We start from the raw sequence: 12,083 nt of genomic DNA, 5'->3' as shown, positions 1-12,083 counted from the left end.
AGGGTGGTACTATCCCAAAGCAATGCATTTTTGCTGGGTGAATCTTTTGCTAAGCAATTCATACAAGATCCATAAATTTCCTCCTGAAGTTTGGGTCAGGCTTTTCTCTTTCAAACCCCTCTGAATGTAGTGAAATTCAGATATGATAGAAATAGTGTCTTCTAACCCAGCTTGTCATGGGAAGTTAAACACTCAGGGCTTTAATCCTAAAGGAGAAAACTTCAAAACATAACTTTTAAGTGAGAAAGGCTGGAGAGAAGGAGCAACATGACCGTAGCTCCCTAGATTTGGTCTAAAATATTTCTTGTGTATAAACACAATACATATCCCCATTCCCAAGAAATGATTACTGATATAAATGTAATCTTTGTGTAATTACCTTGTTAGGCATACTAGGCAAGATGTTTGTCAAAATTAGCGCAAGGCATATGCTGGAGTGGATAATCAACAAGCTATTAGAACAGGTTGGGCATCATTGGTAAATTTATCATATATATTTATTACTATCCTCAAGAGCGCTGTCAAAAAATGGTTGTCCTTTATATTGTTCATTTCTCAATTTTTCAAACAGCCCCTGGCAAAGTTGCCAAGGGACAGTTTTGGAATAAGCTAAATGGGGAAGGCCAAATAGAGAACTGAGTATTATTTTATTTTGCTACACATGTAGTTAGATACCTTGGAAAATAATCATTATAACTGGGTAAAGCAGGCTGCGCTTTCATTTCATTTGCACCTGGCAAATCTGAGGGAATATTTAGAGGATGGTAGGTATATTACCAGCAACCTAATTACAGCAATATCTTATGTTGATGACGCAATACTTCTTGACCTGAACCCTCTTTGTCTCCAACAATCCATAAATCACTCTGCTAACTATTGCACAGTACATAAAATATAGTTCCATTTAAAGAAACTGTGTGACAAAAACAATACAAATTGAATGAAAGTGGAATAGGTCTTGATGCAGTGGATAATTATCTTTATTTGGGTTGGACATTCATAATTAACTGAAATGGATAAAACACCAGAAGAGAGTTGTAAGCAGGGGGAAATTAATACATTTCAACAGGTAACATGGTGGTCTCCCACTGGAGCTATTAAGGATGTATTAAGATCAAGAGAGCTGTTTCTGGCTTGGTAAATCACTTATTTTAAAACTCTGAAAGGTCGAATATGAACAAGTATCATTTCTGTACTTCAGAGTATAACCCTTGAAAATAACTGCACATGAATATGTTTTAGAAGGAGATTTTTTTTGCAGTTTTATATTGTGCAAACTTTGGCCCAAAGGCTATAGAGCGCTTTACATGAGAACCATAATACACAAAATATTTTTTCATGCACAGGGAGATTATGTGATTTTCCTAGAATCACAGTGCCTTAGCCCAGGCTACGACTCAAACCTGCTTCCCTATTTTCATGGCCAGTGGCTGTGGCCATTAAGCCACATCTCCTTGTGTGGAGAATGCTTGTGAAAGCTGAGCTGTCATGTTTAAAATGGGTAGCCCAGGCCCAGTGGCTTGGCCAGCAAGCATGGCGGTCGCTCTGTGAGGAGCTCCGCTTTAAGAGCAGTTCATCCATCTTTCTCCGCTGCTCCCCAGGGTCATCTGACCCAGGTCGGGCTGGGCTGCGATGGTGATTCATTGCACCATCACAAACATGCCAGTCTGGGTTTGCATGCGGCAGCTGGGACTGTCTCAGAGGAACTGGGGTGTGGAGTCATCCCGGGAGCACAAGATTGAACTTTGTTGGTGCTGGGGTCACCCACACGGGCCGTCCTCCCATCCGCCTCCCCAGACATTGTGCAGTAGCAGCTTCTGGAGGGTGTGCTTTCTCGGGGGCACCGGATGGGACATTCTATTGGGACCCACTAAGACCAGCTCAGAGTCTGCAGTGCGGGGGCATACTGACCGCCTACAGTGCTTCTCCTTCCCTCTGGATGGCCACAAATCTTCCCTGAAGTATAGCTTTGCCACGCAGGGGCCCGAGGATGTTACTGGGGGCTTTTGCAGCCCCAACTGATATCTGGGGGTAATGTGATACTCGCCCTTGTACGGGGTGTCCTACACTCACAACTTGAGGTCCCAGAGACACCTCCTTTGGGTACCGCTGGTATGGCGAAAGACAAGCTAACCATTATGGCCTCTCAGCAAAAGATAGATAAATACACCAAACAGCAGGCCCCTGCGGGGGCAGGAGCAGAGGAAGGAGCTCCTGTGTCAGAGGGGGACCCCCAGACCTTGCCCATACTCTTCACCATTCAGGATCTCAAGGCTACAATGGAAGGCAAGATGGGGAACTTAGGGTTGACATCATTGATTCAACTGGACTTACACACCACCACGCACAAGGTTACCGAGGTGGAAGGCAGGGTGTCGAAGACACCCTTAAAATGCATGGAGAGTGTTAGGCCACCCTGCAAAGTCTGGTGAGGCAGCTGGAAGCACGTGCTAAGGATGGGGAGGGGAGGTCCCACAGGAATAATCTCTGCATAGTGTGCATACTGGAGAGGGCAGAGGGCTCTGCTCCAATGAGATTCATGTGGGACTGGGTGAACAGCTGGGTGCCCAAGGAGGAGGTCTCGGGCTGCTTCATCGTAGAATGGGCACATAGAGCACTGATCACCAAACCGCCGGTCGGTGCATGTTCCAGAACATTTATTGTGAGCATACTCAACTATGATGACAGGGATGGAGAACGTAGGGTGGCTCGCAGGGCTAGCCAGTTGACTTTTCAGTCGTCTCCGGTGATGATTTTCCCGGACTACACTCTGAAGGTGCAACAGCAGCATCTGTCCTTTTAGGAAGCCAAGCAAAACTTGAAAGCCATGGGACTCAAGTATATGCTCTTGTCCGGACCCTCCTGAAGGTCCTCTATCAAGAGAAAATCCTTTTCTTTGACTTTCCTGAAGCGGTATGGGAGTGGGTGGAGAAGACACCACCGCGGCACCCAGCAATTGATTCTTCCCCTGAGAAAGGGAGAGGGGTCCAGGGAGATGGCAGAGGCCCAACACGAGAATTGCATACAGTCTTGCGGAAAATGTTCAAAGAAGAAGGGATGTATGACCCAGTCGCTGGGTCCCAAGCATGCCGTCGCTGGAGAAAACTCACCTGCAGCGGGGGATGACCACTTGCAGAGGTCGGGTGCTGATCTTCCTTTGTAGGCGGCTCCTGATCCGCCGGGACGTTCTCTCGGGGGGTGAGGTTTGTTTGGGAGTGATGCACACATGTCTTTACTGCTCTGATTTGTTGGTGTGGTCTAGACCACCAGTGACCCATACCCTCAAAATACCTAATTGAGTTGGATTTAGTTCTTTGGGGGGGTATTTAAGGCAGCGGGACGATGTCCATCACATGGCAGCCCTGTTGGCTTTGGTCCCTAGTTGCACCACGACAGGTACTTCTAGTTTAAGAAGTATGGGTGGGTGTTGTGGGAGTGGGAGGGCCTCAGGGTGTTGTTTTTGATTGTATTTCCTTTTCAGGTGCAGATGGTGAGTGCAGTTGTAGGCAGGACACACATGATTTTAAAGACACTGTACGATCCCATGCTTGTGCTATGGCAGATTCTAATTCTCAGAGTGGCCACTCCCAGGGATGTGGGGGGCTGGGTACATTGTCCATCCTGTCTTGGAACATTAATGGGATGTTGGATAAGATCAAACAGGGAGTGGTGCTCTGGGCAGCATTGAGATACAATGTGGATATCGTGATGCTTCAGGAGACCCACCTCTTGGGTAGCAAGTGTTCTTTTCTGGCCCGCATGGGCTACACTCAAGTGTACCACTCTGGATTCCAACTGGGTTTTCAGGGCACGGCCATACTAGTTAGGGGCGTACCCCTTTGGCAGTCTCGAGGGTATGGCATGATAGCTTGGACCGTTATGTTGCAGTAATTGGCTTTTTCCATGGCCGCCCCATATCCCTGATCAGCGTGTAATGCCCCCATCAGAATTTTTTAATTAGACTGGGGGGAATTCCATGGGAATTTTTGGATGTCCCATGGTTGATTGGTGGGGATTTAATTAAATGTGCGATGTGAGCCCGGACTGTTCTCCAACGTCTGTGGAGATGGGTCGTGGACCCACTCCGCTTGTGGCCTTTATGCATAATTGGAATCTGATAGACGTGTGGAGTGTGCCCATCCTGGGGAGAGAGTGTTCACCTTCTACTCGAAGCACATCGCTCATTCTCCCAACTCGACTACTTTTTAATGCAGGGCCGGGAAAGCCACACGGTCACAGATGTCTGGTTATTGGCCAGGGGATTCTCCAATCACTCACCAGTGGTGGCTTGGGGCCACCTGGGGGAGAGGGAACGCGATGGTGCTTGGACTGATGGTTCCTCCAAAAGGACGATTTCAGGGAACTGTGCCTAAACACGTGCCAGAAATTCCTTGCCAACAATAGGAGTTCTTTATCTTCCCACATTACAGTGTGGGAGGCTCAGAAAGTCACGGTGAGGAGTAGAATCATTAACTACTCAAAGAGCCAGAGAGATAGGGATCGGCTGAGGGTCAGGGATCTTGAGGAGCGTATCCTCTACTTAGAAAGTCAGTACATGTTGTCACAGCAGGAATCTCTCCTTTGGGACTCACTACATATCCAGACTTTGCACCATCAGGAGCTTACACAGGAGATGATGGTTCCTGGGTGACTGGGAGTGAGTCCATTGCGAGCGCGTTTGCAACGTATTACCGACAGTTGTATGGGGCTGACCCCCTTGAGCCCTCGTGCAGATTTACCTCAATTTGTATCGGAACTACAGATGCCGCACCTAACTCCCGAACAGCAAGGGTCATTGAAGGCAGATGATACGGGCGACGAGCTGTGTGCGACCCTGGCTCAGCTGCAGGCTGGTAAAGTGCCGGCCCCATTGGTGAACCAAGTGAGTTCTGGCACCTGGTGAGCCCACAGACATGCCCATTGCTATTAGAGAAGTTTCGAGAGGCTGTGGAGAGGGGTGAGTTGCCTCCTGATCTGCCGACGGCAGATCTTCGGATGATCCTAAAGCATGGTACATTACGTGGCTTACAGACTAATCTCGCTTTTGAACTCAGAAGTACAAATATAGGCTAAGATGCTAGTCACCCATCTCAGGGGGGTAATTACATGCCTTGTCCACCCCAACCAGTCTAGGTTCATGCCTCAGAAGACCACTCAGCATAATTTGCAAAGGGTTCATAATGTCATTGCCATGAGTGGGAACTTCTGCGGTCCTATTTTCCCTCCATCAACTTTCAGAAGGCATTTGATTCAGTGGACTGAGTGTTCTTACTTGAGTGAGGTTTCGCCTAAGGTTTGTGAGCTATGTGCATTTTCTTTACACTAATTCAGTTGCGAGGATGCAAATTGGAAGGGTGTCGTCATAGGGGTTTCTGGCAGTGAGGGTCACCCTTCAAGGCTGTCCCCGGTGCCCTTTACTTTTTGCTCTGGTAATCAAACCACTAGCTGCATGGGTGAGGTACAACGCACTTATCAGAGGTTTTCAGTGTTCTGAGGGGGTAGGCGATAGAATTTCATTGTATGCCGATGATGTCCTTTTATTCTAGGATGATCCTGAGCAGGGCACCAGACTTCAGCAGGTGGTGGCCCTGAGGGTATTTGCAGCCTGAGAATTGTAGGCATTTCAATGCTGGGGGATGTGCTGCATAATGGGATGCTCAAGTCCATTCAAGACCTGTAGGAGGGGTATGACATGCACCGTACGCAGTTCTTTAGATACTTGCAGCTCCATCATGGCCTCCTCCCTCTTATACAGCCTGTGGAGGATATCCCAGAGTTTTTCCCGTTGGAGGCCAAAATCCTTCTTACAAACCTAAAGGAGCATAAATTGTCAGAAATATGTTACTGCGTAATGTGCCGTACCCAATGGTGTAAGTGCGGCAGGCGTGGGAAGGTGAACTGGCCTTTCTGGATGACGATGACTGGAGGGAGGCAGTGGAGGTCCCTAGGGAGGGAGTGTTAGCCGCCCAGTTTTGATTAATCCAACCTAAGATACTTCTCACTAGGGCCCAGCTCCATCACATGGGCCTGATCTCTATAGTAAACTGTCTGAGGTGTGATAATACCAAGGGGGGATTTACTTCAGACTTTCTGGCACTGCCCGGGCCTGGCCCATTTCTGGGGTGGTGTGCTGGGTTGGCTTGAGAGGGTAATAGGTTGGAATATTCCCAGAGAGCCTAAACTTATCCTCCTGCATATCACGGATGATCTGGGGGGCTCTTGTTATCGGAGGACACGTCTTTGGCTGGGACTCAGTGTCGCAAAGAGGAATATTGCCAGGGCCTGGAGCGATGGAGGCCTCTCAAGGGCTGGATAATTATATGGGAATGGAACTTCCAATCTACCTGTCATAAGGCTGCCCCCACAAACACTTTAAGATCTGGAGGAACTGGGCAGAGAATATAGGGATACGGCTAGACCAATGCACAGAGAGGTCATGGGCAGATGGTGGGGTTACAGGATTGTGTGGGGTGGCCAATATTAATGTAGAGGCAGGAAGATTGGTACCGTCCCTACTGTCGGGTGGTTGGTAGTTTAGTCATGGGATTTAATGTGATGTATTTTCTGCCTTTTTCTTGTTGTGTAATGTATTCTGATATTCTGCATTGGTACTGTGCTCATTGAGCTGCTTTCTCACTGAAAGTTGGAAAATCCTTAAAAGGTATTTCCCCCAGAAAATGAGCAGCCCAACTGGGTATACAAGATATAGAGTAACACTAAAATTATAAAAAGAGAGGTTTAAAACACTATTTAATTTCTACCCTCAGTGAGTCAGACATACATGTTTCTGGGTCTGGTGTGAAGGCACAAGATAGGGTGATGAGACTGCTACTTCATCAAGATTTGTTAAAAATGCAAGTGGAGGCAAGTATGCCACTCAGAACCAGCAATTCTCAGCCTAGCAGCATGGTTCCTAAGGATGTAGAGTTTGGTCACATCAGGCTCACACAGAGAACCACAGAGGTCCATAAGGAGGCCAGTAGGCCTGGCACAAGAAAGTTCTACATGACAAAATGGAGTATGTTCATAAACCAGTGCAACAAAGCAGAACTCAAAGATAGCTTGACACAAGACACTGCAGTGATTAAGAACCTCACCCACTAGCTAGATGAGGGCCTATCTTTTGCTTCTCTTAACTTTCACATCTCTGCCTTAGTGGCTTATACTACAAGCGTCATAGGAAGAAATGTCTTCAACATTCTGGTGAGCAGGAGTTTTATAGGGGGGCAAAAGTGGTGATCCACCAAGACCAGTCCCCGCAACTCTATGGAACCAAACTCTTGTGCAAATGTAGATCATGACGACCCATTTGAGCAGATGCATAAAGCAATGACACAAACTCACAGAGCCCTTACTCCCAAGGTCATCTCATATTTCCATGTCAACCAAGCTACACAGCTGTCATTGCTTTTCCATGATCTAAAATAAAAGCAGACAGAGCCCTGCACATGCTGGTTGTCAGAAGGGCCTTGGTGTTAAGTGCAAGAAAAAATATATATTAAGAGAAGAAATCAATTCTTCATCTCTTTTGCATCAGCAAGCAACACCTCACCGGTCACCAAGGGGATCATTGCAAGGTGAATACTACAAACAATCCAGAAATGTTATAAGACAGCAGGTGTAGCACTGGGACAAAGATCAAGAGTGCACTCAAAAAGGAAAAAAAGGAAGCAAATCTAATTTACAAAGAGAGTGTCTCCATAAATGGCAACCTTTTGGAATCCAATCAGTATGCTGTGAATAGCTTTATAAAAACTCTATGGTGTGGATGTTCAAGCAAACAAAGAAGCTCAATGGGACAGAAAGTACTAAAGCACTTGTATACATCCATAAACTCACTTCGAACAAGCTTCCCAAGGGAGGCAAATATTGCTACATGTGAATCCCCCAAAAACTTCACGCTGAAAAATGAAATAGTTGCCTACCAGTAGGAGTAGTTTAGAAGAATTCTATGGATTCAGATGTGACCCTTCCACAAAAAATTAGGAAGCTGCTGACCACCAAAGGTCTAAGGAAGATATAGAAGGACTAGGAAGCCATGACAAAGACAGGGGAAAAAAGAATCTGAAAATGGTGACCACCCAAATAAGCTTTTGGTGCAGGCATCTGATGTCACAGAGGGATGGACAGATCACAAATGGTTGACGCCACCTAAGTAAAAAAAAAGAGGGCTACAAAGACAATTCTGGACCCAGCCACTAGATGGGGGAATGATGCACAGCACATGAGTCCAAAAAATTCTTCATGCTGCAAAACTACTCCTGCATGTAAGTAACCATTTTTAGGTCGAGCATTCAAGACCTCTTGTATATACTTTAGTATATACTTGTTGGACTTGGCCCTTCTGGCAGGTTCACCCCTAAACTTTTTGCTTTTAGCATGTGATCTGTGTTAGTGATTTTTGGGTCTCTGCGCACTTTTACCCTGTGTCCCAGAGTAAAGTGCGTGCGTGTAGTGAGGCTGGCCTGCCCTCCCATAGGAATGCATGGGGAATGTGTGTGTCCATGTTGCTGGCGTGTGATTGGCTGGAGCTGGCTGGGATGCCAGGCTCCATGAGTCATGATGGGTCTGCCCGGTGGTGAGTGTGGAGATTAGCATGCTGATGGCTGGGGAGGAGTGCACCTGGATCCTGAATAGGGCTGGGCTTTCCCCACACAATGCTGGCTCCGCCCCCTGTGGTGCGTCTAACGACCCTAGCCTCCCTAGGGAATAGAAAGGGTGGTTGAGCACATCCAGAATGCTCCAAAACCAGCTGCGACTGGTTTCTCCCCCACCCTGCACCTACAGACAAAGGGTTTTACAGTATAAGAAGGGGCTGTGTCCCCATGAATGTGTTCTCTTCCAGGATCCTAGCTGAGGGGGCTGCTGCGATTGCTGGGGCCAGGAGGACCGCCACTTGGATTGCCTCCCTGCCTGGAGGCCCAGTGAGCTGGCTCTGGGCCCAGCCTTGCCCCCCTGCCTGCCTCCAGAACCTTGCTGGAGCTTTATCCTTGCCCCTAGCGCTTGGGAGCGCATTTCCTTGCCCCTGGCGCCTGGGAGCGCGTTGTTCTGCTGCTAGCGCTTAAGAGCACTTTATTTCACTTATAGCGCTGGGAGCGCTGTAATTGTCCCCTCAGCGCTTGATAGCGCTGTTATGCCCTTTCGCGGCTGCCCACGTCGCATATTCACTTTTATTATTGATTTAATCGAGGGAGCCCACCCCTCTTCAGCCCCGCATCACCACCGCAGCCCCAGGGTAGAGGAGACGCTGAAGGAGCAGCCGCTGACGTCACCCCGGAGCCGCGCTGCCATTGGTTGAGGCTGCGGGAGGCTCGCCGGACGACCTGCGCGGTGATTGGCTGAGGGGAGGCCGGAGAAGCAGGAAGCAGCCTGCCATGTCCTGCCGAGGCTCCCGAGGGAGAGGAGAGCCCCGGACCTCTGCCAGCAGCCGGTGAGGAGGCCCGTCGAAGGGAGCCCCGCAGCCAGAGCCCGCCCGGGAAGCAGAGAAGCCGGTGAGTGGGGCCCTGGTGTGCGAGTGAAGGGAGGCGGGCGTCGGGGCACATTGCCGGTGCCCGCCCCCCCCCCCCTCCAGTGTGCAGGCCTGGCCTGAGAGAGGCCCAGTTGTGTTTAGAGCCCTGAGAGGGCTCGGGGGGCATCACTTGTTCTAGAGTCCAAGAAGGACTCCAACGACGCCGCAGTTATGTGTAGAGCCTAGATAGGCTCTGAGGGGCATTTGCGATACCGAGTCCCCCGAGGAAGGACTCCGACGTTCTGGGCACAGTTGTAGTAGAGCCCCAGAGAGGCTCTGAGGTGCCATTCCGTTTTCGAGCCCACGAGGCTCCACTCCCGCATCTTGTGTATTCAGAGCCCGAGAGGCTCAAGGCACCCCAGTTATTATCGAGCCCCGAGAGGCTCCAGCCACAGTTGTTTTACGAGCCCAGAGAGGCTCGAGTGCAAGCTCTTTGTTCTAGAGCCCAGAGAGGCTCACTGCCCATATTTGTTTTAGAGCCCCAGAGAGGCTCTTGAGTGCCATCCTGTGTTCTTGAGGCCACGAGGCTCCAACATTGGCATCATCAGTATTTTCAACTGCCCAGCACTTCGTGGGCAGTTGCCACGTTTAGGCTTGTGTTCTTGGCTGCCTGCGCAGCCTTTCTGACATTTGGACTAAAGGCATTTGAGCCCTTGCGAGGCCAGTAGGCCTGAGGGACAGTGCTAGTGTTGTGCCTATGTGCACCTTGCGCAATCTGTGATTTATGTGCCAATGTGAATACTGCGCAATTGTTATTACCTACTCCTCTGAATGTTTTGATGCATCATGTGTCTTGCTTTTTCTTCCCTTGGATATATGTGTTGATGCTTAGGTGATTGCTTTTTCTTCTATAGGTCCTGATAATAAGGTCCTAGTTTCCTGCGTGATTTTCCTAGAGTGGTTAGGGTTGCGTAGGAGGTATTTACCCGTTACCAGTAATTCCTGGTTGTGTGCTACATGTACTATTTTGGTGCTACAGTCATTATATGCTTTATGTGCTGAGTGTTATACCTACAAGAATTATTATTTCTACAAGTGCTAATTCTAAAAGTGCATACCCCTGACAGTGGTCCAGGTGGCCCTGTCCTGTACATAATCCATTGTAAATTCTGCCCATGCCTGTTGGCACCTTGTAAAAGTGTGTGTTTTATCTAATGTGTTGTATTATAATACAAAGGCTATTTTTATATATATCCTTGTGTGGAGTTTCCTTTGTGGTGGGCCTTGGGTGTTGTTGCTGGGGGGTGCGCGCGCAAACACTTAACCTACATAGCCTCCAAGTTTAGCCTGTCTGCTCGCGTCACGTTACCTAGAGGGTGAGCAGGGGTTATCTTGGTGTGTGACTTCCTTGCCTTGATGTGGAACTGGTGGTCTCTGACTGACTTTGGCGCGAGCCCTGGCCAACCAGGGATCCCGGTTCTAACAATACTTATATGTGTATGTATTTTGTGGGCTCTGGAGATCAGCCCCAGGAATTGTCTGCTTCCGCTTAGGGACATTATTTTCTGTTTAACTGCCTCTATTTAACTGTCTTGATAGAAAACGACCAGCAGAGGTCAGTAAAATACCAGAATCACTTTAGCATTCTCTAGATTCCAGTCCACAGAAATTGTCTTCCACGAGCACCCATTGACAATAATATTTTTTTCAAATCTTGTATTTTCAGTGATATGACCACCGAAGGTCCTGATTTTATATTAAAAACAGAGCTTTGGACTATACCATTTCCCACTGAAAGGCAATATTTTTCTCGATGTGCTCCCATACCTGGTGTGTCACGCAGTTTGGTGCTTACTTTCCCTCCATGTTAAAGAACAGTAGATGTTTCAGCCCTCAAGCTACTGTGCTGCATAGCTAAATACATATAAAGTCCCAAAGGCGATACCGATAGCATTGCAAATGCTTGTTTTAAATGTATTTAAGGTACTCTCTTTGTGGACATATGTGTAAATGCAGGTTACAAGCTCCAAACACCATACATCACGGAAGGGGTGTATTTATCTGCAGCTGAGACTACCTGTTCACAGGTTACAATCTCAATCAGATACCTCAGTGGCCGACTGCATTTTGTGCAATTACCTGTGCATAGCCGCCTGCATGTCAGAGGTTGAATTTCCTGTAAAATAGCTCTGCTGGGCAAGATAATCTGAAAAACTGTATCTTATCTTACTTAAAACATTCAACTTGCTGTGGCTATGTCAATCCAAGCTTAGAGGGAGTCAACTCTTGGCGGTGGAACTTGGGAGGTGGGCATCCTGGAAGAAAGAATCGGCAATCCCAGTGGGAATGGCCTCTTAGCTGCACCTCACAGGAAGCAGAGCAGTAGCGAATTCTGTCTCCTCCTTGGATTTGTAGTCTGGACACCCCAGGAGAGCTCCTGAAGGTATGGTTGCATTAGTAGTATCCAGAAAGAACTCGTGCAATGACTAACAAAGTTGGGAGACGACTTTGAGCATGGCCCTCAAACAGAGGTTGTAGAGACATCTGCCTCATCCTGGATTTTATGGCCTGTGATGCTACCGAAGAAATGATCTTGGATGATAGAGAGCATTTCAGTGCACCTGCCTGCAAGGCC

General features: G+C 48.2%; 1 protein-coding gene across 5 annotated transcripts in view; it reads left to right on the top strand.

The window, feature by feature from the left end:
- The window catches only part of ATP7B (ATPase copper transporting beta), a 535,606-nt gene that overhangs the window by 473,521 nt on the left and 50,002 nt on the right, over positions 1–12,083 (top strand). The gene's annotated exons all lie outside the window — the stretch shown is intronic.

The sequence above is a fragment of the Lissotriton helveticus genome, chromosome 8, assembly GCF_964261635.1.
Source record: "Lissotriton helveticus chromosome 8, aLisHel1.1, whole genome shotgun sequence".
Classification (NCBI taxonomy): Eukaryota; Metazoa; Chordata; class Amphibia; order Caudata; family Salamandridae; genus Lissotriton; species Lissotriton helveticus.
The sequence above is the reverse complement of the archived record's forward strand: the minus strand, read 5'-3'. Positions and strand labels throughout refer to the sequence as shown.